Source organism: Catharus ustulatus, chromosome 17 (assembly GCF_009819885.2).
Source record: "Catharus ustulatus isolate bCatUst1 chromosome 17, bCatUst1.pri.v2, whole genome shotgun sequence".
NCBI lineage: Eukaryota > Metazoa > Chordata > Aves > Passeriformes > Turdidae > Catharus > Catharus ustulatus.
Genome location: NC_046237.1, coordinates 5819524 through 5847460, shown reverse-complemented (window position 1 = coordinate 5847460; position 27937 = coordinate 5819524). Strand labels below are relative to the sequence as shown.

The 27937-nt window shown below is 46.4% G+C and overlaps 1 long non-coding RNA gene across 1 annotated transcript; it reads left to right on the top strand.

Moving 5' to 3' along the window:
- On the top strand, positions 1-27736 carry LOC117004359. Its single transcript, XR_004419618.2, has 4 exons — positions 1-103; positions 1502-1704; positions 11226-11339; positions 20658-27736. It is a non-coding gene; the product is annotated as an uncharacterized LOC117004359 (long non-coding RNA).
- The last annotated feature ends 201 nt before the right edge of the window (positions 27737-27937 follow it).

Here is a 27937-nt window from a genome sequence, read left to right as displayed (position 1 = left end):
AGGGCAGAGTGAGGATTTTCCCACCTTGATGCAGGACCCCACTTTGCTGAATTCCTGGAGGGAGAGATGCAAAGCCCAGCTGGATGTGAGGGAACCATCTGAGGTGGGGAGCACATTTCAATCTCCTTTGCAGAGCCTCAGAAGCGACCCAAGCAAAGCAAAATGGAAAGCAAGGCAGAAAGGCTTTTTGCACAAAGTGGAACAGTAGCAATGAATAATTAATGGATTCCTACCTTCTTTGCCATTTTAACTTGTCTTTCTTAGTACTTACTGCCTTCCAGTCCATAAATGTGTCTGTAGATTAATTCATGCATGTTTTGCAGCAGCAAGTCAAGAACTAAGGTGTGTGCTGGAGATGTAACCTCCCACCAGACCCAGCCTGATTCAGCATTCTCCCAGCCAGAGCCAGGGAGTGCTCTCACACAGATCCAAGCTCTGGGAGCATCTCAACAAGGCCAAGAGCTCTTTTTCCCATCCTCTTCTAAAAATTTCTACCAGTCCTGTCAAAATGCAGAAGTTAATAATTACAGAAAGGGCTTGAGATCTGAATATAAGGATATAAATGTGTCATGAGAAGGACACACCTTTGGTTTTTTCCAGCACCAGAGGTTCACAGATTGCCACATATTTATGAATATTGAGATGCAAATACTACACTTATGAAATATAGTGAGAATATTTAGTCCTGGTTTATCTCTGTGCTATCAGTGCAGTCATACCCTCAGCCCAGTGTGTTCCATCAGCCAATCTAAGGGAGGTTCTGTAAAATCCCAAGTTTTTTCTCTCAGCCATTCCCTTTGATGCCCAGCTCCCAACTCCCACATGGGCACTCACCTCAACCACAGCTTAACTCCCAGAAAAACCTGCAGGAGCAGCAAAACCACCTCAAAATGCATCCTATGTAATAAGCAGGGTTTTTCTTTTTTAGTGTATGGTGGAAGATTAAAGCCATTCTAAATGAAAGTGGAGTGTGTAACTGGGTACAAGATTTCTAAATAGGTGGCACATGTCAGCAGGCATTACAAGAGTGTCTTTAGGTGAGCCTTTGATATCAGCTGCTGAATAGTTCAGTCAGAGAGATGCAACCAAGCGAGAGTTTCACTGCCTTGATTTGTTTTCCAGCTAAAATAAATCTGAATAGAATAGACTTAAATTACCTGTGATTTTTCTGTCTTTAAAAGGACACATAAAAGCTCACGAGATCACTGTGCTCCCTGGGAAAAAAAAAAAGGGGAGGGGGAATGGGAAAAAGAAACCAGGAAAACCATGAAAGATTCATTTTAATGGAATCCAGGTTTAGCTGTTTCATATTTAATAATGTTTAATATTTCATTTACTACTGGGGACTCACCTTTTTCAGAAGAATGTAAGATTCAAGGCACTATTGTGCATTAAGATTTTATGTCTGACTGTAGCAATATTATAAGGGTTGGCATTGGAGCTGCTCAAGCCTTATGCAGAAACCCTGGAAGCAACAAGGTTTCTTTCTTTTTTCCTACAGCCAAAATAGGAGCTGAAGCCCCAGAAAGTGGTGGGGTAGAGCTGTGAATCCTAGCAACAGGCGGGGAAAGAACTGTACGTTTCTTCACGTCCTCCAAGTGTTGGTGCCTTCTGGTACATCACTGACAGGAAGACACAGAGACCATGGAAAGGCCCTCCTTGCTGATGCATCAAGAAAGGGCACATTTTTTTCCAGTGGGATGGGTGAGTTATTGCAGTTTGGAGGGAAAAACAAGCAAAGCAACACCCCACAGTTCATACTGTTGTTGCTGTTGCACTTTCCTTCATCACAAGGCACTGCCTCTTGGTGCAGGGTTTTGGGTTTTTTTAAATTTTCTGTGCTCTTAGTCTTTTTTTAAGCCATTCTCAGTGATAATTTGGGCTTTTCTTTTTAAGTGAATTATGAAAATTTGCACTCAAAAGTGTGAGCATAGGGTTCTGCCAGAAAAAATCCATCATTCTGTGGCCTGCAATGAAATCATGGGTGATAAAAGCTACCACCCATGTTCTCCAGAAAGGGAACTGAAACCAGAGCACTTTTCCTGGAAGAGGAGGTTCCTGTTAAATATGCAGCAGTCTTGTCTTGCCAATCTCAAACTAGCTTTTCTTCCTAGAGAGCCTGTCAATGCAGTTTGACCTCTCTCTGTGGATATTTTTCAGAACCTGAAGCTCTCAGATAATCTGAAACAGTCCCCAGTGCCATCCTGGGGAGGTGGGTTTCAGTCAAAGAAAAAGTCACAGAGCCTGGGACAAAGCGCAAGGTGGGATTCCAGGCTCCATGGTCCCACCAAGAATTTCCAGCCTCTGCCAGTTTGTCTGGGTTTGCCACCACTTTTGTTGTAGGGAGAAGCTTGCAGACTCGTAGGAGCTTTGCCTGGGTGTAAACTGTGGGGAGAGGGGCGTGGAGAAGAGCTGGGGTTGTGTAACATGGCCTGCTGCTTCTGTTAAAAAAATAAATCTGTGGAAAGTAGCACTGGTGGGTTGTTGCCTTGGACCGGAGCACTGCTGCAAGGATGGAGCACAGCCCCAGAGAAGGTTGCAGCAGAGAAGGATTTGGCTCCCAGCTCTCACCAAAGCTGAAGAAGGGTCCCACAAGCCCTTCTGCCTTTTGGGACATGTTCAGAATTCACCCCCTTCCTGGAGCAGTTCCCTTCAAAATTTTCTAAAAAGATTTCTTGCCAGGAGAGGGGAAGCATTTTTTTTATTATTAGGGGTTTTTTTTGCTGGCAATTTCAGTCTCAGACCTCATTGAAGGGCTCTGGCATTTGCATAACTTCCCACGGAAACTGAATCAATGTTTGACATCATGGAACAGAATCTCAGGCGTGATTTAGCATTAGTAAGCCACCAGTCATCAGCACACTGTCATTCCCCTATAGCTGACATCTTAATAGAGCCAGCCTCATGCACACACATGTTCACCAGCAGCAAATTCTTCTGCTCTGGCCATGCAAGAGCTTTTCTTTGAACATGGGCTGGCACATATGAACATCCAAAAGACACCAGTCCAATATGATCAATTTTCAGAGCTCCAAATGCATTTTCCCTTTAGGTAAGAAGGCAATTTTAAGTCCTCTTAAATAATTGAAGATACTCCTGATACAATCAAAAGTCAAGCTCCCCAAGATGAAAATGTCTGGATGATGAATAAGTTAATGGAACTAAAATCCCAGTCGTGGCTGATTAGGGGACCAGGAGAGTTTATCAGAGATGGGAATGTACAAGTCCAGTCACAGCCTGACCTTGTAACGAATGAGAGCTGAAAAGCAATTAATTGAGAAATTATCAGGGAAAAGCGAAGTTGTATGGTTGGTTAGCTAAAGCAATATGTCAATGGGCCAGGGATTGATTTGCCTGGAATACCTCAAGGTCTCTGTTCTGATGATTCAGGACTTGAAGGAACTGGTCCGAGCCAAGCAATAAAAATAAAACAGGGTCAGGAGAGGGAGTCATCAGTCAGCACTGTGGATCATGTATTATTTAGCTGGTAGTTAAGGGAAATTATCAAACAAGAGCAGACTTCAAACCCAAGTTTTTTTCCCTGTGGAAGGGGAAATGAAGGGAAGGAAAAGAAAATGTTCCATTGTACCAAAGCTCGCTGCCCTCAGCTCAAACACCGAGATTGGGAGCTGGGTCCTGGCAGCAAGAGGTGCCAGGGTTGAGTGTTCAGAGAGGGCTGGTCAGTCCTGGCAGGGAGCATCATTTATTGCTCAGCTATTCCTTCCTTCCTGCTGCCAGCAGGCTGCACAGACATCTGCTCCCACCTCCAGCAGACACCAGGACCTGTCCCAGGCCACCAAACCAACAGTGGACTTCTGCCCACTGAACCCTCATTATATCAACTCATCCACACAGTTGGGAAACTCTTGGTGGCACCACAACCTGTGCATGTTGATCTGAGCTGCAAAAGGTGTCTGCAAACACAGTTCTGTTCCTTCACACAGGGATATAAAACACCCTGAATGAGACTGAGGTATCCTGCAGCTCAGGAGAGCAGCAAAGCAAATGGAAACAGCAAAAGCAGTGATGTATAAAGTCTTCTAGAAACATCAGTGGGTTGGGTGAGAATAGCTGTGTCTTGTCTTGTGACAATTCACTAAATAACACTAAACTCTGTCTCTCCCTTGCGGAAGAAAGAAGAAAACTCCCACAGAACCTGCCAGTACAAGTTTGGTGGCAGGATCAGGGCCTCAGACACCACAAACTGTTCCTTTTTGGGATCCAGATCCTGAGATGCTGCAGAAATTTTTTTGTTGGAAAATTGAATCTAGCTTTCCTCTCAGGACAACATTTCGGGTTCTGTTTTTTTACAGAAAGGCTTTCTAAATACTTCAGATTTGATACTTGGTCTTTTTTGTCATGTCTCCCATTAATCAAAATTAGAACAAAGCTATGATTTTAGCTTGTTATATTTCAATACATAATAAATACAAGAAACTCCAATATTTCACTGCAAATAGCCATTGCTGATGCAAAAAAAATAGGTTTCCAGAAGGAAATTCCAACAGCAACTGTGAGATAAAGGAACAGCTTCATCCCACTGCCTATGGATATATCTGAACACATTTCTGGGGCTCACAGCATGTCACGCTCCATGTAATGCATTTTCCATTTGTCCTGACCTGAGAGCTTTGCATTCAAGGAGCAGATCCCCCAAGTGAATTCATCAGGAGGAATAATAACCAATGCACGAGCCTGGGCTGCTGGGCCAGCAGATCCATCCTGCACTTGTCAGTGTGCTGAAATTCAGGGTGGCACAAATGCAGCCTCCTTTGATTAAGGACAGCAATATTTTCCCTATTTTATTGAAATGAAAGAGAAAGGATTCTTTTTTGGGGATTGCATCATTCCTCTCCTCTGAGGCCAAGCTGCTGCACAGTCAGTACAGCATCTGGGAGTTGAGGAGGTGGTGGTGGAGGTGCTGGGATATCCTGGCACTAATCACCTATTATCACCTTATCATAATTATCAAAGCTGATTCCAAATAAATCCTCTTTGGAGCAGGTCCTTGGCTGGCCCTGCAAAGTGCACGAGGTGCTGCTTGTGCAAACAAGCACCCCCAGCCAAACCAGTGGGATCCCAAATGTGACCTCAGGCTGCACGAGGCAGTTAGCTGGCTGTTATCACTGGGATGGAATAAAGTCATATTGTTCTGCTAGGAATCAGGAGATTTATTTTTTTTTTTAGCATATTGCTCCACAAAAGGTGTGCTGGACTGCACTCTGATCTCACATAGCTGAGGGAAATTCAGAGATCTGGCCTCTTTATTTTCTTTACTGTTTTCAACGGCAGTCAAAGACTTTCAGTGTAAAGGCTGGGATATTTTAAGATTGTCACAACTTGGAAGGGCAGGAAAATGCCCAGGTTGGAGTGTGACACAGTTTCCATTACAAATTAAATGAAGAAAGCCCAGCAAAGGCATGAAGCAGTTCACACCAGCAGTACTTTTGTGCAGCAGTACTGGTGTGAACTTTTGTGTGCCTGAGCCCACCCAGGAAGGGGGAGATGGGCAGGCACCACTGACCCACATCCAGGGCTCTCAAGGACAGTGGTGTGTCCCCAGCTCTCCCACACATTTCCTACACAGGTTTAACCAAACCTTCAGCTTCTCTTTTTCCTCCATGTCTTGTTCAATGTGGAATCATCCTATTTTCATTCCTAGCATCTGCCAAATCCCTGATGGTGGGTGGGACCACAGTCCCAGGCACCACTGCAGTGGGGTGTCTGGGGGCACTGGTTTATCTGCCCCCATTCTTGCAACAGCAAATTAATTTATGTTTGTGATTCTGTGGGGAGAAGAAAGTCATTCAAGTATGTAGGTTCTGGGAGTCTAGGCTTTAAAATATTGGGTAGTGGCCTCAAAAAGAGCTTGGTATGAGAGAGAGGCTTAGTTATATCTCCACATCCCACATTTGGGCTGGTTGTTGTTGTTGCAAAGGGTTAACAGACACTGCAAAACATTTCTAGGATGAAGTGCTAAGATTTAGTGTACTGAATTAATTCTTAAATTAGAACAGGGGATTTGCACATGATTTCTAAGGGAAATTATCTTCTGGGTAAAATTAATACAGGAGATGCTTCAACATCTGGAATGGCATTATTATGAGCAATGATTACCCAGACATTGCCGAAAGAAAGAGATCACAGTAAACTCTTTCTTTTCCCAACCAAAGTAAGCACCTCACCCTGAAGGGAGGAGAATATTTGCAGAGCCTTGGCTTATTTGGAAATGCACAGGGGGATTCTACATGAGAAAAAGGCTCCGTGCTTTGCTGATGGATGGTTGGGAAGCAGAACTGCAGGCAGGGAGGTTCTCTCTGCAGGTGGGCTCCAGGCACCCGGCTGCCTCCCTCCCTCTCTGAGCTCCTCATCAAAAATAGGTGCTTAATGCACTGCTACAGCTGCCCAGGTGCTTAATGCAGGGAGGTTAAAGAGGAAACACACTGGCAGATGTGACCTGGAAAACCTCCAAAAGGGAGGGTGGTCTTTCTACTCCTCACCCAGAGACCACAAAACTCATCCCAGTGCCTCATCTTCCTCCAGCCTTTAGAGGGATGGCTTTCCCCTGAAGAAATTTTAAATAGGGCAGAGAGTGAAGCCAAAGCAAGACCTGCATCAAAACAATCACACCCCAGGAGGAGCTCATAAATATTTATTTTCCTTCGGTGTATTTCATTTTGTCAGGAAAAGAGGAGGGCGCTTGAGTGGGAAAAGGAGACCAGTGGCACAATGCTCCTTTCACAGGGAAAAACACCAATGTTTAATTTAAAAGGGCATAAATATAAGAGAAATGCCTCTTTACTCTGGTGTTAGTAGCTGGCTATTAAATTACATCACAAGTGCTACGTGTGGGACCAGGCGAGTGCACGGTTATTTCTGTCTCCTAAACCGGAGTGCAAGTCTCAGCGTAATTACTTTGGATCCAAGTGTAATTACCAACTGATCTGCAGGAACATACACAGCACTGACATCCATTCCAGGCAGCATTAGAGCCTGATGATAACACAGCATCATTAACACAGCTTAGCACTTCCCTCGTGGCTGTGGGCCATGGGGTTTTTTGGAAAGGGCTCTCGGTTCTGCACCCAAGACCGCTCAGGAGCCTCTGGAGATGCTGCCCCCGCCTGTGCAGGAGCAAATCAGTGCAGACATGATACCCTAACCATGGGAAATGAGGCTGGGACAGAGTTTGGTCCAGCATGGATCCCCCTGTTTTGGTATTTCTGCAACCTGTCCCTTTTTTTTCCCCAAAGTCTGTGATAAGGAGGGTGCTGAGTCCCCCTGGGGTCACCACCTTTTTGTTTGGCTTTCTCCTGTTTAATTCTGCTTTACTGTGACAGCATCATGCTCAGATCTTGGAATATTTTCTCTAGAGTTCACACCTCATCTGTCTCCTTTTGGAAGACAGCGGGTATAAGGATTTTCTCTTCTTTATTCTTTATCTTCTTTTTTTTTCCCCAAGGCTGAAAGCATCACAGTAAACAACCTATTTATTCTGATGGTCTTGGAAGCTTTCTCTACACCTCAAGAAGGTCAGAGAAATGATTCAGAACAAAAAAAAGGAGAGAAAAAAAATCCTCCTTTCTTTTCATAATTGCCTGTTTTGTTACACACCTTCTTAGAGCTATGGTGTTGCAAAGACAATGCAATAGACCAGTGCAGAAATGAAGATGCATTAAAGAAAAATAAAATGGATTTTTTTTCCAAGTTGGTGTTTTCAAGTACCCTTAGTTGTGTCCATTCTAGCTCATAAACACAAACAAATGAAAAGATGATAAAACATAAACTGACATAATTTCCTGTAAGAAGTACAAAACCTAAGATTATACAAAGCAAGAAAATATTTCCAAGCTCCTGTGGGTAGCAATGTATTTGCTCCCAGCTCAGGGTCAGTGATGGTAAAGTGAGATTGACAGGGGAACTAACCCCTGAAGGAGGTTTTCCATTTTGGTCAGTCCTGCTAAACCATGCTTGCTGCTTTGAATGAGCTCAGTTGCACAGAGAGATCTTATTTTTTTTTCCCTGATTCTGCTTATGTGTTGGTTTTATCTGAGCAGCTCTGCAGATGTCAGTGAGACACATTTTGTTTTGAGTTACATCAGCGTAAATCACAACTGATCCAGTGAACTCAGAGATATCCTCTTTGCAGCGAGAGCTGTGACACCAAGAGTTTGGTGCCACGGTGTTGTGACAGCTTAAAGCCCCTCCATGAGGAAACAAAGTCAGGCTCAGCACTGTCCTGGAACACATTACAAAGCATGTTTGTTATTGCACAGAAGACAGCATTTGCCTTGGCTGTGAACGAGAAACCCAGATCTGTAACAGCTAAGATTTCATCTCTACCATTTATCCAATGAGCTTCCCAATCCTCTTGCACAGATACCCTGCTGCTAACATAGCAGTCAAGATCAGAGCACTTAATCAATCACTCACTGAGGACAAATATGTGTAATCTAAATTAGAACAAACCCAGGCATATTTTATATGACAGCCGTACAGATTTTTAAGAAAAAGCATTGGCAAGAAAATTGCATGAGAACAAAATTGTTTTGTGTTTATGTTTAAAGTGGTAGATTTCCTAAAAGCTTCTGTGGCATTAGGTAGCCTTGAATATACAGGGGCAAAATTCTGCTTTCATTGCTTTCACTGCTTTCATTTCCATATTTTCACCAATAAACCAGGGATGCATTTGGTCCCTCTGGCTCTGAAGTAGAAATCCTGCAGCAGACCTCAGAATGATGTAGAGTCCTTCTTAAAAACCTTTCATATTTTATGATCACTGTCGATTCTCTTATGATCAGTGTTGGTTCAGGCTTTCATGAATCAAAAATCAGCTCGTGGAAAGCATCTTAGAGCAACCTATTTGTCTGCAGGTAGCAAAGGAAAGTGGTACTTTGAAGAATAAACCCCTCTGCCTTCAGAACGAAGCTCAGGCTGCACAGGAGGCTGCAGCAACTTACAGCTTCTATTCAGGCTCCTCTCTGGGCATGCTGGGTGACCTTGTGTTCTCCCATTTTCCTCTGGGGGAGATATTATTTATCCTTGATAATAAAACACAGGATTCTTCAACTGCAACTCGTGGTTTAATCTATTGTGTCAACTTACACAAGCTCCCTTGGAAAAAAAGAAAGATCAGAGGCAACACAAGGAGTAAAAAATGAAGCATCTTTAACTGAAGCCATGCAACTTTCATCTGAGGTCAGGCCCACGTTGCCCTGACTCTGCAGGGTGGGATCTCCAGAGAGGAGCAGCCAGAGATGGTGTTTGAGAGTGGGTGGCAGCTCTAGCACAGCCCACAGTGCCCATCAGGCTTGGAGACCCTTCAGCTGTGGGTACAAACCCAGCAAGCAGCAGGAAGGCTGAGCCCAGCCTCTAACAGGTCAGCACTGCCTCCTGAAAGATGGAATTCTGAAAAAATGCTGGAAGTGTCTGTGCAAACATCCCTTCTCCCTGTCACTTTGAAGTTCTGTCTCTGCTTTTCCAGAAGGAGCAAATGGTCCCACAAAAGTTCACACGTCGCCAAACATCCCATGAAGACTGAATTTTGAATTTTGACTGACTTTTAAATATCCATTTCAGTTCCTACATGAAAGCAGGTCTGATCCAGAGCACAGCAAGACTCATTTGCTCTCCTCTGACTTGATTTTGGAGGGATCTGTGAGATTTTCCAGGGACAACTGTCAAATTCTTCTCCCAGTCAGCTTGCTGAGGTGAGGATTGCTGTCAGCACTGTTGGCATGGGCAGGTTTGATCAAATTTGTCAGGGAGATGTTGGTAAAAGCAATGACCTAATATTGCAGTTAAAGGCAATGATGAATACCTATTCCCAGAAAAGTCTGGGAAAATCAATACAGAAGAATTTGGAAAATTTTATCTTGGGTGTCCAGCAGGGATTTGTATTCCTACTTGCTTAAATTTACACCCAGAGGTCAGTTATGGATTTTACTTGGATCTCTCAGCTTCCAAGACCAGATCTGAATGTGAAGCTTCTTTCTGCTTAAGCACAAAACAGAGACTCTACAGGTACCAGCGACCTGGAAGCAGAATTCCACTTTCCACCATCCATACAATTTCCAGAAATCACTTTGCACTGTATTTTGAACTTAGATGCTCAGTTAAGTCCCCCACAGATCCCTGTTAGAGTGCCTCAGTGCATGGCCTGGCACTATTTTTTTAACTTAACTTTATTATTATTTTTTTTAACTTCTCAAGTTTTGACTCAGTCACTTGCCTGGGAGGCTCTGTGTGAAGGTGGAGGCCCCCAAACAGGAGCATTTTTCCCTCAAGCTTCCCACACCACTGGGAATAATAATTCCTCACAGGGCTGTTGCACAGCTTGATTCATTAAGGCTTATGAAGTGCTTTTAGCTCCATCACTGAAAGGCTCTGTGCAAGTTATTTTGGACTGCTCAGGTGTTAGGAGGAGAGGCGTTTCAGAAGGAATACAAATAAATCAAGAGAAACTGCCCCTTCCTTCCATGCATCCCCTGCCCCACACTGCTCTCCATCACTGTTGGTGTCAAACAGTTAATTTACAAGCCCAGCACTTTACAAAGCCCCTGGAGCACCAATTGTCCCTTTCTCATGCAACATCAGCTCCTCAGAACAGCCAGCTGAGTCTCCGGGGTCAGCCTCTCCTGCCCTTCCCAAGGCGACTCCCTCCGGAACCGCCTGGGTATTTATTTATTTTTGGACAAGTCAGATCCAGCAAAACCACCCCCCCTGCAGCAGGATGCTCTGGAATAAGCCCGGGCTGCAGGTGGAAATGTGAAGTGTGCCATGTGCTTGGTCCAGGAGGGGACACTGGGTTGGAGAAGGTGACCCAGATATCCCACCCAGCCCTCATTCCATGGGGGCAACGCAGGGAGCGCTCAGCCCGGCGGGACAAACCGGGAGAGCCGTGGGCAAAGGAGCAGGCTCCTGCCTGGGGAAGGTGGATCTTTCACATGGCTTTTCTTCCCTCCATCCCCCCATCCCTCCATCCCTCCATCCCTGCCCCCCTGCATCCCTCCATCCCTCCATCCCTCCATCCCTCCATCCCTCCATCCCTCCATCCTCCATCCTTGCATCCCTCCATCCCTCCATCCCTCCATCCCTCCATCCCTCCATCCTCCATCCTTGCATCCCTCCATCCCTCCATCCCTCCATCCCTCCATCCCTCCATCCCTCCATCCCTCCATCCTCCATCCCTCCATCCCTCCCCCGGTCTCCCTCCCCTCCTCCAGTCTGTTGCACAGGAGCTGCCGGCCATGCTGTTCCAGTTCAGGGGCTCCTGCAACAGAAAAGATCAGCTGTTGGAGAACCCATGGAAAGCCCTGGGGGAGAGCCATGGCCGCAAGGTAATCAGCAGGCAAAGTTATTACCATTATGCTGCTAATTAATTCCCAGCTCATTACGTTTCCTGTGGCTAATTTGTACTCGCCGCTGATTTGATTAAACTCATCTCTATGCTAATAAATGTGTTTTCCATTTGTTTTAGCGACTGTAGGAAGAGAGCCCGGTATTTACATATTTTGACGTTTATCAAATAAAACGCGGCGCCTGAATTAATTCTGCTCTGATTTATAAGTGGAGGGGGGAGGAAGGGGAGCGAGGGGATGCTGAGGGTCAGGCGTGCGTGGCACAGTGAGCTGGGGGGCTGTGCTGCTCCTCACTTTTCATCCTCCCCGGCCCCATCCTGCCCAGGGATGCTCCTGCAAGGAGCTCCACCTGCTCAGCCGCTCCCCTGCCATTTATTTCCCCTCCCCAGCTAAGTTTTGGGATGCGGGGCTTTGATTTGTAGGTACATCGCACGGTTCAGCGACACCTCGTCAGGTGGATTTCTCTTTGTCTTTCAGAAATTGCTCTAAATGAGGATTAGGTTTGCACTGCAGCACCTCATTATAAGCAGTGACTCTGTTTCCCAGTCCTGTTCGTCAGGACTCGCTACAGTAATATCAGACAGCTTGAATTTCTAATCGTGGGGAGGAGCAGACACCTTGCCATGCACACAGATTTATTTTAGGGATGTGTTTTACCCTCTCTACCCCGGTAACTTGCGGAGCAGAAAGCTGCCCTCTAGCATCTGCCTTGTAAACCCAAGACTAACTCTTTAAGGGCAGATCTTCAGCAAGTGAAACTCCGCTCAAAACACTCCTCCTGTTTCCCGCAGTTAACTGCTGCAGTATCAGCCTCCTCTTCATTTGGGGTAAATCCTAACAGAAAATCACACTGAGAGTGTAAATCAGTGGGATTTGCGCATTAATATCACTGAGGGTTTGTGAAACCCAGCCTTCCCTTTCCCCAGGAAACCTGGGAATGGTGACCAGCACATCCCCTCTCTCTACATGTGTGTTCATATGTGTCATCTCCTCCTAGTGCACAGACATCTGTGTCACACATTTCAGAGGCCAGAACCTCGCAGGGAGCGTGGACTGGGGAGGGCTGAGATGGGAGAAGTTCCTCTTCTGGGGCTGGAAAAGGCACAACAGAGATGCCCGGCAATCCAGGGAGGTCTAACCCAGCCCAGTCCTGCTCGGTTTTGTCTGGAAAATTGGCTCAACGCAAGAGGGATTTGTTTTCCCTCTGCAGGTCACTTCGGGCTGGATTCTCTGGTTTCTCTCCCAGGTTCTCGCAGGTCGCATCAGTGCCTGGGGGCAGCCCACAGCTTTCTGTCACACTCCCAGTAAAAGTTTCCCAGTAAAGAGGGGCCCCAACGACGCCACTTCTCACTCTGGCAGTGAGACACCTTCCACCGCCGCTGCTTCACCCCAGGCACTCTGAAACAGCTTCATTGCTTAAGTAACAATTAACAGCCCTGTCTTTTGGGAGTGCTTCTGGAGCGCCGCGCGTCCCCTGCTCCGGAGCCTGCGCGCTCCTGCCGGGAAACCCGGACTGCGAGCATCCCCCAGCATCCCCCAGCATCCCAGAGCATCCCCCAGCATCCCCCGGCACCCCAGAGCATCCCAGAGCATTCCCCAGCTCCTGCCGTGTAACCCGGACTGCGAGCATCCCAGAGCATCCCAGAGCATCCCCCAGCATCCCAGAGCATCCCCCGGCATCCCAGAGCATCCCAGAGCATCCCCCGGCATCCCAGAGCATCCCAGAGCATCCCAGAGCATCCCCCAGCATCCCAGAGCATCCCAGAGCATCCCCCGGCATCCCAGAGCATCCCCCAGCATCCCAGAGCATCCCAGAGCATCCCCCAGCATCCCAGAGCATCCCCCAGCATCCCCCAGCCGTGTAACCCGGACTGCGAGCATCCCCCGGCATCCTCCAACATCCCCCAGCATCCCAGAGCATCCCAGAGCATCCCAGAGCATCCCCTGGCATCCCCCAGCCCCGGCCGTGTAACCCGGACTGTGAGCATCCTCAGCTCCTGCCCACCCTCATCCTGCTGCATGCCAGGTGGTGATGGGCAGCACTGCACTGCCAGCCCATCCCCGGCTCAGCCACAGCCGTGCTGATGTCTTCTCTCCCCTGGCACTCGCTCCTGATGCCTCCCCTCCCCTGACACTCTCTCCCAGGCCGCACACACACCCCTGGGATGCTGCTCAGGATGCACAGGATGAAGGTGTCCCACTGGCAGTGCAGCACAGGTCCCTCACAGGGCTGATCCAGCTGTGCTGCCAGAGCATGGCAGGAGGTGCCTGGGCTGTGATTAAAGCAGGTCCCCAAAGAGGAGCTGGCAGAGCTCCTGGCTCCCTGCTCAGCTCCAGGTGTGTGTCCGAGTGTTCTCTGCCTTGCACCCACAGTCCCAGCAGCTCTGCAGCATGGCCTCAGCACCTCTAGAACAACCAGCTAAGCCATGCAGCAGTGGATTGCTGGACGTTTCTCTTCCCACAAAACCTTTTAAGCCTTTGCAAAAGAGGGAAGTGTTGCGGACAAAAAACCCGCCTTGTTTCGCATTAACAGCCTTTGCTTTTCCTGGCGAAGGTGGGACAATAGCCACACGCTGCATGGTATCAGTGTCACAAAGAACAGAACCAAAAGGCTTCAGCTCAGGACCAATAAAAGTAACATTGATTCCTTTTTATTTTTCCTTTTTTTTTTTTTTTTTCAGCTGGTATCAATACATTAAACAACCACGCTGGAAAAGTGAAATTGATTCAAGGCCTTCAGTGCTCCCTGCCAAAAAAGCCTCCTGCAAGGATCTATTCTGTATTGAATTACAGTCTGGAAAAGTTCAATAGGTTATTGTACAAACAGAGAGCAAAAGCCCGTCAACAATGGAGCCAAAGTGATTGTGCAGCTCCTTTGTGCTTGCCAGCCCCGCGCCCCTCACGAGCTCGGATGTTAAATCAGTTTAATTAAAATGGTGGGCTTCAAATGCCTCGCATTTTTTTAATGCATGTCCCTGCGTAAAGACATGTAGGCTGAGGTTTAAAGCTGCCTGCCTGCACTGCCAGCCCCTCCATCCCTTTCTTGGTCCTAAACTGCAGCGGATTTTTGCTTTGGGCAGTGCTGGGGCTGAGCAGGATCATCAGCCCCATCTGGAGCAGCTCTGGGTTTGAGCAGCACCCTCAGCCTCAAGCCATGGTTGGTGAGTTCCCCTTGCAGCCTGGATCTGTGATTTGGGGCTCTCTCGTGTACAGGGCTTGGCTGTGGGACCCTGCAGCTCCAAAGTCCTCCCAGAGGGACCAGGAGCTCCCCAGAAAGCTGCAGGGGAGGTCCCTGATGCTGCAGCAGGGTTGTCACAGGGCTCACCACAGGGTCTCCTCCTCCAAGGAGGCGGGAGGCACTCCTGAGCTACATCAGGGTTTCTAAATCCCCCTCTCCATCTCTAATTAAGATTCAAATTGAGTATAGAAATCATGTGTAAGTAAGATGCTAATTATTAAAGTCATTGATCTCCCAGACAATAAAGCAGCCTCGCTTTTCTTGCCCTGCCCATGTTTTGAGGCAGCTCTGAGCCCTCACCATCGTAAATACCCAGGATATCTGGAATCCACACTGGAGAAGTGTGAAAATTACTGATTTTGTGGAGAGGTGAAGTCTCCATCTTGCTCTGAACAAAATCTCTACTCCAGGCCCAGCCCCAGACAACCCTGGCATGTCTGGCTCTCTTGATAGCTCAGCTCCCTGTAATGACCATTAAACTTTGTTCCCCCACCTCACTGGACACCTGCTTAAGCCCTTGGCCATCCTGGACCAGCGCATTTATTTTCTCACTGGAGTAAGTGGGATTTACTACTCAGTGTATTTAATGGGATTTACTGCTCAGTGCATTTAATGGCTTCTTGTTCCCAAACTGGGCAAGGTTCATGGTTGAATATCCTATCTAGGAGTTACAGGGTTTGGGGAAAAGGTGCTCTTGGTTTGAAAAAATATATTAAAGAATGGCTGGAAAATTACAGAGAGGGAAAATTCCATGGAAAGCAGAGCACAAGCAGTATGGGGCCAGGCTGGAAAGTGGGGGGCAAAGCCACAGGGCTGGGAGGATGAAGGTGGCCAGCGCTTTAGTGGCCACAGGAAGGACAGAGTCACAAAAAAGAAAAGGCTTGGGCTGCAGAAGAGAGGAATGCTAGCCTGGAAACACAGAGTGCAGCACCACACTGCACCAAAACGCTGGAATTAACATCAAAGCAGTCCTGGAGCAAATGAGATTACGGTATGCATGTTAATGAGGCAGCAGCACTAATCAGCCAGGATGCCTCACTGGGAGGGCTGCAGTGCCAACTTGTGATTTTTTGCTGTCAGGCTGGACCCAGCTTCCATTTGGAGTGAAGATTTTGTTTGGTTTTAAAAGCATCAGTATTTTTGCGGGGTTTCAGGCAATCTCAGATGTGATTTGATTTCTTCAAGTAGATGTCTGGCCCTTCAGGGTACAGAGAAGAACTTGGAAATGGGATTGAAGTGGTCCCCAGGGCCAAACTGAAAACCACTCCAAAGCCAAGGAGCAGATGAAAGTTGCCCAAAATGCATTTTACTCTATTTTAAAACATGGTTATTTTTAAGCCAATCTCACCAGTTTGCAGGGCTGAGTGCACGGCTCTGCTCACAAAAGGCAGTGTATTTTTGTGCCAAGCTTTCCTGAGGAACATGAAGCCACTCAAGATGTGAGGGGTCCAGTTCTGCTCACATTTGCAGTGGGTTTTTTTTCCCCAGTGCCACAATGCTGGTTTTACAGTCATACTCCCCCATTAAGCTCCAAAACTGGAGCTTTTTAATGTCAAGAGCCCTCAAAAAAGCAGTTGCTTGGGAGATATGTGGCTTCAGGCAAAAAGCTGTAAATGGGGCAGCCCCTCACAGGGAGGGAGGCTTATCTGGGCTGGGGAAAAGGATGGCAGGAAGGTGAGGGTAAGGAGGGAATCCTGAGGAAGGAAGGAAAGAACTGAGATAAGGAAAGGCAGATAAGCTGCTCACAAGCATTAAAAGGGCAGGACCCACAGCACAGGACAGGCATGAGCCCTGTCTCTGCTTGAAACCTGGGGTGCTCCAGAGGCCAGGGAACAGATTCATCTTGGTCAGGGAAGCTTTGGAGCAGGGTCAGGAGAAGGGAAGCCCTTCTGGGACTTTTCATCCGTCTCTTTGCCAAAATAACTCCTTGGGAGGCAGAGGAATGTGGAGAAAGAGCCACATCAGGGTATGGGATTGCTGCAGCGTGTGCTGCAAAGGTACAAACTGCCCTGAGGATCCACCCCAGCCTTCTCAAGGCCCATCTCAAGCCCTTTTTATGGAAAATGCCATTCTGATAAACTCCTTCTACAAGTAAACCACTCTTGTTTTGATCTGTTTTTCAAACAGCCTTTCTTCTTGATTGGAGAAATTGGCTTAAATGAGTCTCTCTTCCTTTTCCCAAGCAAGGCTGCAATTCACTTCTGCTTCCTTCTCTTTTCACCGATAATCTCATTTGCTGAAATTGTGAATAAAACAGAATTTGAGACATTTGAGTGTTTACAGAGCAGAACATGTTTTATGTCTGAGTTTGCTGTGCAAACGTGTCTCTTCTGCAGGTGGCTCTGAGCAATGCACAAGGGGGGCTGCCAGAAGAGCTGATCCTCAGTTCCCAGCTCTTGGCCAGCTCTGAGAAAACACTTCTTTTTGCTTGCTGGAGAGCAATGATGTGGCTCAGTTCACAAAAGCTCTCCTGCCTCACTGCAGAGGTGCTGGAGGAATGGGATCCCAGAGCTGCCTCCACCCAGTGCACAGATCTGGGCAGAGCAGGGGAGGAATGGGGGAGCAACCAGGCTGGGAAGGTGCAGATGTACCTCCCTTCTGCCACAGATTTCCATGGCTGGGAAAAGAAGCTGTTCAGTAGCACTTTCCATGCCAGGGAGATCATTAGCAAATTAATCATTTACTAATTAAACTGCATGATACCCATGTAAAGAGAGTGTGATTACCCTCTTTTATAAGTCAGGAAACTAAATGGCGTTTCTGATTTTAGACCAAATTCGCCCTTCTGGCAACCCCACAGTTCTGCTCCATGGGCAAAGAAGGTTCTTTAGAGCACAAACCTCTGATGTGCACCTTGTCAGGACCATCACAGCCTGGTGGCTGTTCCCAGGCTCCTGCTGGAAAGTGCTGGAGGCTTGGCTGGTTTCATTCCATGGCCTTTCCCTGTAGAGTGGATGCTGGATGGCTGGAGGAGCTAGGCAAGGAAATGGGGCTGCATCCTTGCTGGCCACCCCAAAGGCTTGCTGGGTGCATGCACACCCTTCACCACCCCTTCAGATCAAGATGAAAATCATCCAGAATCAGAAGTGACCATAATGAGACCCAAAGTCTGATCTGCTTCTTTTCACTCTTCTGATTTTATTTGGATCATGTCTGTGAAATTAACCCCTTACTTTATCCGAAATGAGAGCCCCTGGCAACAGGCTTGATTTGCAACATGTGAGTATACATTTATTTAAAAAGTGAGGAGGGGAATTAGGCAGACTGAGCAGTGACAATGCTGTTCATGAATCCCATGGAAGTACCTTTCTCATGGTGTATTGGAAACAAGTTTGGAATGCAGAAAGAAAATTTATAATTTAAATGCCAAATCATTGCATTGCGGGAATGCTTGTCCTTGCTAAGATCTCTCATGCCATCCCTACCACAATGCCTTCCACTGAAGCCCTCACATGTAGCAGAAACTCTCCAGAAATAAAGCCAAAATTTTCCTCCTTTATTCCCAGTCTCGAGGGGTCCAGCTCACATCGCTGACACAGCGCGGCAGCCCGAGCCCTGGGCACCTCCACAGAGCTCCACAGGTATTTACTTTTGCTAAGTGCAGCTCATTATTATTGCCTCCCCTGGAGCTGTAGTGCAAGGGAAGCCCATTCCCCACGGCCTTGCCCAATAACTTTCAGAACAATGTATTTTGCAGTTTTCTTTACTTTGTGTCCGGTTTCCTCCGCTCAATCAATCGCGGGTGTCACGCGGTGCAGTGTCCTGCCTGCCGCAGAGAGAAAAGCTGGACTTTGCTAGGTGGATGTTTGCTTTGTGTTGTATACACAGAATAAAAATTAATTCAGGAGCAGCTAGGAAAAAAAAAAGCCCACTGAGATTAGGAGCACAGAGACATAATGGTCTGAAAAGTGAAGCCTTGCTGACTCCAGGAAAGTAAGCAACATCTAAGGCGGCTCATTTCCCCATCATAACTCAATACAAATAAAGAGAAGAAGGTGGATGGAAATGGAGTAAATTATTTCACTGCCTAGAGCGACAGATGAGCAAAACCAACTGGGCTGGCTTCTCCAGGCTTTCAACACTTCTGCATGCCTTGAAAGACACCATATCCAGCCACCTGCTATTGAACTTCATGGTGGCTGGACATCCAAAGGTTACAGTAGCCAGTATGGTTTCCCAGTTTGATTTCCTCAGTAGGATTTCGTAGGGATAAGGTAGCACAGGGGTGATGTCCAAGAGCCTCCTCATCCATTCACTGCCTCTGGAAATGAGGAAATTTTATCCTTTGGGCACAGAAGTAAAATGCAGTTTGTGTTGCTCGTAAGGGATTGGGTTTGGGCTGTTGCTCCTTTCAGAGGCTCCTGCCCATTGCCCAGTGCCTGTGCACACCCAGGACAACCCCATTTTTTTAAGTCCTAGCACATCTCTAATGCAAACACAAAGTGAAAGGATGCTGGAAAGCCACTGGCCTTTATTGTTTATTAAGCTCCTTGTGCAGGCATAATTTCAGACTTTTATTTTTTTTAGTCTAGACTATGTCATCTCTGTGTTGCACCTCATAAAGCCCACAAAGACACCACCCCTCCTGCTAAGGGACAGGAGAAACATGGGGGAAATCCCACTTTAGTTACTGAAAGATTCTGTGATTCTGTTTTTTTAAGAAAGAGTAACAGTCACATTTCTAAACAGCTCTTTATTAAACCGTCTAAACATATCATCTGCACTGGAGGATGTAAGGGCTGACACCAGACAAAACCATCAGATTGCTCTGAGAAAATGCACTGGCTTGTCTTGACAATTTAGGACTCTGTGGATTACCCTGTTCATATTTGCTGTTGATTTTAAGACTGAAATTTGCAGTATGAAAACAGACATGTCCAAGAAAGCATTGCTCAGCTTAAACTTAAAAGGACAGAGATGCAAGATTACAGCAGAGAGATGCAGCTCCTGGCTCCCAGCCCTTTCTTAGGAACCAGCTTTCACTTTGCCTTGGGCTTTTGGTCTATCAGCATCTAATGAAAGATGACAGTGCAGGCTCCCTTAGGGGCTAACGTGGGCAATTTCAGCTCTGGCATTTTAATTTATCTGTAACCAGCAGTTTTCAAAAGGGTAGAGCTAAAAAAGAACTTGGCTTGGTCGCACACACACACAGACCAAGAGAAGGGGGGAGTTGTGACATAAAATGCATGAGGAGGTTTGCTTGGGTTTAACTCCTTGGGCTCCTGCAAGGCAGGCACTGGAGCCTGGAGCCAGGCTGTGTCCCTTGGCACTGGGCTTGCTGTTAACCCCATCCACCTGGAAGCTGCTTTTCCTCGAGGTGAACAGAACTCCTCCATGCTTTATGGCTGTTGGTTTTAGTGCTGGGCACATCTACTTTATTCCTGACAGTTAAGGTCTCGACTTTCCCCGTTTATTAATCCCCAAAGTTGCATTCAGGCACTGTAATGGCAAAAGGTTAGCTTAGGATCAGCAGCAGCCATAAATCCAGAATTAAAGGCTGTGGGTTGGTTTCCAAGTCACCCCTTGGGTGCTGCTGCAGGGGTCAGAGCCTGCCAGGGCAGGAGCACTCCCACTCCCAGCCCTTGTGTGAGGCAGGGACGAGAGCAGGAGCTCAGCCCCATCCTGCACTTCCATGGCATTTTCCTGCTGTGTTTCCTGAGGCCCCACGTGCCTGGCAGTGCAGAGCTGAGGGTTCTCGTGGCAGGCTCGGTGCTGACGCAGCCGGGGCTGCTGAGTGTGCCTGGCACAGGTTCACATCCGACCCTCATCAGGAGCTTTTGACTCCACCATTTATTTGCTCCCTGGCATGTTCCACACACCCCCCAGGCACCTGGCGAACCTCCGGGCACCCGGTACCACCAGTGAGCTCTTCGAGGATGGATCCAACCCAGCCCTGTAAAAAAAACTTCATTTGGGCTCAAATAGGTTAAAACTTCTATTTATTTATTTATTTCATTTTTTACTTTACCTCTTTCCAGGGAACAATTTCACTTTGCTTTTTTTTTTCTTTCTTTCTTTTTTTTTTTCTTTTTTTTTTCCTTCCTCCCTGCTGCCTCCAGAGGACCAGGTGATTCCAGACACAGCTCTAGCAGATGGTTTTGGTGGTGGAAAGCACAAGGGGCTCACTCCCAGGAGCTGCTCAAGCAGTTAAGTCAAAAATGAAGTGATGCATGCAGCATGCCACAGCCTGGACAGCTCCCAGTGCTCCCCTCTGTACAGGCTGGCCCTGTTTATGCACCCAGCTTTCCCTGTGCATGATCCAAAATCTGCTGGAATTGGGGGGCAGCCCTTTCCTGAGCCAGCTGGAGTCAGAGCACACAGGGTGTGAACCCCAGTTCTGGCATCTCTTTGTGATCCTGCCCACTGCAGCATCGCCCTGATGTCCCAGCACATGCTGGGCTATGCAAACCTGATCATGCCAGAGACCAGGAGATTATTTCTTTTTAATGTTTACATATTCTAATGTAAAACCTTCACCTTATGCCCATGGCAAATATTGCCAAAGTTGTGGAGTCAGGAAAGCAAATCCATATTTAGTCAATATTAGCCCAATAAATAAAATTTGAGAATTAAATGCATTCTGTGCTTAGCAAATGAAAATTAGTTTCTGATACGTGAGAATTGGCTTTCTTAACAACATATCCCTTGTTTTAGTGAGATAATCTAGAGCTATAATAGGAAATACAAACATTTTTCAGAAGAACTATACATAATTTATGGAGAAGCAGGTCTGAATTAGCTCTAGCATTGCCCTGAGCTCTCCTACAGTCCATAGGTCTGGATCTCAGCTGTGCTCATGGATCTGCTCCCTCTCTCTGATGAAACCCTCTCCCAGAAACAGTTAAACACAAGAAACCAGAAATGATCCATAAATTAGGTCTGGCTATAGGTTCAAAATCATAAGTTATGGCCTATTGACCTCATACTCTGAGGGGAAATCAGAAGCATTTTTCTAAAGAGCCACCACTGGAGGAAGGGAGGTTTAATATATGGCACAGCAGAGACCAGCTGCAAATAAATACAGCACTGTATAATTGCAGGGAAAATCAATAAATACCATGGTGGTTAAAATAAAGATATGCATATTGAGGCTCTGGGTTTGTGTGTGTGAATAGTTGTTTCCCCAGAAGCAGAAGATCATTTTTTTCCTGAATTAAAGCCTCAAAAAACAACAAAGGCAACAGCTCCTGTGCTGCCCCTTTTGCAAGGAGCAAGTTTCAGCTATTGTTTCCCTCGGAGCAGCTCTGTGGGGTCGCCATTATTACCATAATTAATAAGTGCAGTTTGCTCATTTGAAAAATTCCAGCAACATTTGCTGCTCAGGCATCGCGTCAGCGCGAGACACAAAAAATCGCTGTGACAACTGTTCTGCAAGTTCAGGTTTTATTGACGAGCACCACAAAGAGATGAAGCCCAGAGCAAGTCCCTTTTCACTTTAATATTTAAACCTCTTTTAAGAGGACGTCAATATTAACTCCCATAATTGATGCTGACAGGTGACTGCCTGGCCATAAAAAAGGCAAGCGATAGAATTCAACAAAACCCTAAATAACGACAACCAGGACTGGCCAGGGCAGTGGAGGACACTGGGATGAAGGGACAAGCTCTCCTGCATCCCTGATGCATCAAAGGGGACCTGGTGATTCACCCAGGAATGGATGGAACCCTCTGGGCTCAGCTGATTTTGTTCCCCCAGGTAAATCTCTGGATCTCCTGGATGAGAAACCCATCCTTGCTCAACCTCCAGACCAGCCAATGCTTTTAATAAATAAATACCAATTGTAGCTAGTTAACCTCAGGATTTCCAGCATTAAAGAGATTTCCCACAGGAGCCAGAGAGCACTGGAGGAATGGATAAATGCAAAGTTCATGGGGAAGAGGACACAGCCCTTTGCAAATCTCAGTGTGAGGGGGAAATACCCAGAAAGTGCTATGAGACAGGATCCAAAACCTGTAATTTCCTGATTTTCATTGATCTTATTCTTAGAAATGAGTGCATTTTTTTTCTGTTTAAAATTTGGGTTAAAGGCAGTTAGAATTTGGAATAATGTGAAGCCAAGTTTTAATGTAAAGTGTTTGATAACCTGAGTATTGTTGTTGTCTTTGCTCCATGTACAATCCAACCAGAAGAAATGACACAGTAGATCAATCTCTTCATTTATTTAAATGGAGCTAGAAATTTTGCTGGCTTTGAGTTCCAGATCACAGCAGAAGCCCAAAACTAGAGTGATAATGTTTTTATTAAAGCTGATAAAAGTATTTTGAATTTTGACTTTTCCTTAACTTCTTGAAATTGAAGGGAGGGAAAGCACTAAAATATCTTGTACACATTAAAAACGTTCACTACAGGGAAAAATATTTCATTAGTAGGAAATTGGGATATCTGAAATGAGAGGTTTAATAAAAAATTTACTGGTAACAATATTGGCTGCATAGACAGAAACTTTTCTGAATAAACCCAAGGCACTCCAGTTAAGATGTTTTAGGTGTTTCCATTCTCACATTCATCCTTAAGCTCAAACCACCAAAATTCCTTCCCAGCAAACAGCTCCTGCTCCACAGATATTTAACCAGGATGTCCCAGCCAGCCCTTTTCTTTATATCCTTCATGTTTTTTCTCCATGCTTTGGGGCTCTCCAGGCAGTTTCTCCTCCTTGCAGAGGAAGGTGCACAGCAGAAGATTTGGGATTAAAGAGACAATAAAATGTCCCAACCACCGTCGTGCAGCAGAGAACAGGGCACGGATTTAGAGCTAACAGAAAACAGAAGAGCTTTGTAGCAATTAAAGCTGAGCAAAACCCACCAAATGCTGGAGAAAATATAGTGGGGAGGAAATCATTGTGGTGTTACGAGTCTAAAAACAGAAATCAATGTTCTTATTGTTCCCTGCAAGAGTTTCGCAAGGAGGGATAAGCTGTGCCTAAGACTCTGGATGGATGTAAAATAAAAATTAGCAGCTAGATCCTTATAAAAAATGGGATTGGGAAGTTTTTGTTTAAAAGGCCCACTTGAACCAAGCTCTCCTGGTTGATTGCTGCTGTTAGGGTTTGAAATTGCTCCTACTGTATATATAGCATTTAAAAGAGAGATGACCACTAACATGAGCTAGCTGCCAGCAAAGAGGTGTGCTTTAAATAATAATATTAATTTCTACAACATTTGGTACTAAGTTAAAGTTGTATTTGTGTGCAGATATATGTGTGCATGGGCACATGTGTGTGTTAGCAGGTTTCATGGCAAGGAAAGAGGCTGCTAGTGAAAATTTGGTGAAAGTGCCTCAGCTTCCTCTTAGAGTTTGTTTTGGTTTTTTTTCCATCCTGGCATCACAAATAAAATCTCCTCTGTATTGTACAGTGCTGCTCTGTACAGTAATGCCTTTGTTACCACCATGGCTCTTACTTAAGCATCTGACTACAGTAATTGTTTTATACATTAACTATACTCCCTGATGGTTGCCCTATTATCTCTTTTTTTTTTTTCCTCCAAAATGGTGCTTGCAGATATTAGCAGCTTGATTACTCATTTTATTAACAATTTCAACACTGTGTCAGGGTTGATTTGGGAAGTGGGGTGGTGGTGTTGGTGATGGTGGGGTTGAGTTTCTGTGGTGCTTTGGTGCTTCACAGCAGCTCCAAATCCTCAGGGAGATTCGGATTCAATCCAAGTTGCACGTTCACCATCCATAGGATGGAGACTCCTGGTTGTAGAAAAGCATTTCCATTCAGCTGCCATCAGGGCCAATGCTGGGCAAAAGTGATTTGTGAAAAACAGGGGTGGAAATGATGGATTAGGAAAGGGAGAGGGATGCACCAAATCACTGTGAGGCAGCTCCTGTAAGCACTGTGTATGTGTGTGTGTGTACATGCAATAATGAGGGAGCTCAGGAAGGCAGCACCAATTTGAGAAGTCTGTGCACCTTTTAGACTTGAGCCATTTCCAGTGGGAACTGGAAGGGATCAGGCCCTGGAAGGGGCAGGAGAGGTTCCTGCAGCACAAAGCGCTCCCCTGCCTCGCTCATGCGTCACTTCTGTCATCAAAAGGAAAATCAGAGCCTGATGCCAGTTATTAAATATCTTCATTATAAGGGCATTCCTTCCAGCTGACTTTCAATTTTGTTGTATCTAGGGGCCCTGTGTTAATAACTGCGTGCTAAGGACAAGTGTTCTTAAAAAACACTGACTATTGAAATCCTTATAAATAATATGCAGCTTCCTGCTCCTGATTGATAGATATATTGTACAGCCAAGCCACCATAAAGGCAATAAATACATGTACTGTGAAGGGTCATGAGTCTCAAAATTAAATCGAATGCAGAAATTGAGTCTTGACAGAATCTGAAGGGATAATGTCTTAGCTTCTCCAATTACGCAGTTCAACATTTGGATAAATCATATGAAAGTAAGTATTTAGCCCCATTTTTCATAATCACTATTAATGAGAACAAAATGGGAGCTGAGGGCAGAGGGAGAGAGTTCTGACAAGATAAATAGCATATGGGGTGTGTTGTCAGCCACAGAAAAATCAAGACTGTTTAAACCCCCTAAACAGCAGGAAGGAAAAATGCAGGGGGGAAAAAAATGTAGAAAGAATAGTGGTCATGTGTTATTATCAGCGACAGTCTCTATGTCAGGACTTTTGAGATCTGCCTTCCCAAACAGCACTTAGGCACAGAAGTATCAGCTAGAGCTGCCCAGGATGGTGTGAATGACTGATGCCCAGAGCACACCATTTAAATATTGCCTGTTTGCACTCTGCCAGCAGCACTTAAAAACACCACTAAAAAAATTCATTAGAAAACCCACAGATTTTTCCCTCTGACTGGTCCCTGTGGGTGCAGGACAGGTGGCTGTGCACACCTTCAGTGGCCACCTTGTGTGTCAGGGCAATAAAACCAGGAGAAATAGCTTTGCTTGCACGAGGCTTTCTCCAGCTTTCATGCCAGGACATGCACAGGATGTGCAGGGCTTAAAGCAAGGAGAGGAAGGTATAAATTCCACAGTCATTTTCTATCATCTTGTCTGTCTTTCCTGCTTTTCAAGTTGAAATCACTTTAAGCATCTGCGGCAAAATTATTCTTAGAGAGTCTCTCATTAAATTAGATGTCTCTGAATTGAATTCATTTCCACTCCATTTTGTCAGCTGCTAACGCAGCAAGAGCCAGATCCTGCTCAAATTGGCTTTGAGGTTTGGTCCCTCTTTTTTAGGGGAGGAAAGAAGCTGTGGTTTCACACTTGTGCTGAGTTTTTCCCCACCCTGAATTCCTGCCCTGCATTTTGAATTCTCAGGGAGCATCCACTGCTCTTGCTCAGCAGCTGCCAGTGGCTGAACTCTGATGTTACAAATCCTAATGACTCACTGGGAACCAAATTATATCCAAATACTCCTACAATACAAAGCACAAGGCCACCTTTTGTCACCGAATTAGAGCTACAATATCCCCACGAAAGTCCCCAGCAGTCTGTGCTCTGAGCCACACATCCGCATTCTGCGCCGCTCCGAAAATGAGCATTATGCTCTAAACCCCTGCTTCCAGCCATAAATATCCCAGCAATCCAGGGGCAAAGGGACTGTTTCCATATCTCATGCAACGTTAGCTGCTCGCAGATTAAGCACGTGGGGCCTGGGGGATTATCTCCTTGAATCAATATAAGGCAGGGAAGCAAACAAACAGCTGGCCGGGTTCCCCAAAATAAAAGCGTTTGATTGTGGCAAGCTTCAAAGCAACTGGTTGACACGAAATAGGTTGGGTGCCCTCCCCTGCTGTGCCCGAGGAGCAGAGGGTAGCAGGGAAATAAATAAACATCTAAAAATTACTGCTCACTCCTCCCCCCGCCGACAAACCACCTCCCAGAGAAAAGCAGGGAAGCAAGGAAAAGCGCCCCAGAACATATGGCGGAATCAAGCGCAGGATCCCCGCAGGTTTGGGTTGTACAAGTAAATATTAATCTGGGGGGGATACTGGGGGCTGAGATCAAAAGAGCTGCTCCCGTTTCTATAGGGAAAAGGAGCGCTTTGATGTCACGGCGTCTTCCCTGCGCCACCTAATGAACTGAAATTGTGACACAGTGACATCCTGCAAGGTTTGAAAGCACTCAGCACAATGACACGTCTGTGGGGCTTGCTGCTCTCTTTTTCCAGCAGCCTCCTGTGCCAGGAGGAAGGGTTCTGCTGGTGAGGGGGGAATAGAGGCAGAGGGGCTTTGGGGAGAGAGAGGTGAGCGCTTCTGCCTCGGCCGCACACGGGGAGAGCAAAAGGGACTCACTGGGTCCTGCCTGAGCAGGAAAGGATGGGGTAGGGATGCAACACAAGGCAGAGGGTGAGTGAGCCCAAAGCCCCCACCATCCAAGGCTGGCAGGACCAGAATCATCCTCACCCCACACTTTGTGCCCTCTGCACCCAGTTGGAGCCACAGTATCCTCAGGGGATGATGGACATGAAAAGAGTTTCAGGAAAATGCAGAGTCAGAGGAAGGATGAGCTCCTTGTCTGGGTCCCATACAGGCAGAACCTCCTCTTGTTCACTTCAGGCCAAGAAAATAATACCCAGCAGGTAGAAAAAACAATCCTACACACGCTTTCAGTCAAACAAAGGCCCTGAATATTTCACCCAGGCTCCCAGAGAAAGCACTAGAACAAAACCCTGTGTCCCCATCCCAAGGAGGGCAGGGCTGAGCAGGGATCACCCTGCATGGAATGGGCACAGCTGCCCAAACCCCCACTCTGGATGTCATGTGCTCTGAGGGAGGAAACCAGAGAGAATGAAAATTTAAAAAAATCCTAATAAACTGTGCAGCAAAACTCTCAGGGCAGGCAGAGAGGGAGGAAAGATGGGAAAGTGGGAGGAAGAGATGGTTTGCTAAGAAGGATGACTCTGGGTGATTTTGGGTGGATCTCCTCCAGCCCTGCATTGCTTGTGGAGTGTGGGTGGTTTATTGGTTTATTCAGCATTTCTTTACCCACCCCGTGGCTCCTGGCAAGGACACAGATCCCAGGAGACCCTGGGCAGCACCAGCAGTCAGGGCTGCACACAGTGCCCAGCCATCACAGGGTTAAATCCAGTTAATCCCAGGGATTTACCCCAGATTAACCTGGGGGAATTGAGAGCAGCATTTGGCCCTGTGTAAAAGGGTTGGGCCAGGATTTCAAGTGCAGAAAGGGAGTCACAGAGCTGGGTAAGAGAGCTGCTGAGGCAAGTTAGGAAATGTAATAGAGCAAGAGAGAGCTGCTGAACCAGGCAGGGAAATGAAACTTTATTTAATCATCTGCTTTACTTAAATCATGGCAAGGAGATCCATCTATTCCTTGGACTTGTTTGTGCTGTGAAAGCTCTGTGTTGCCAC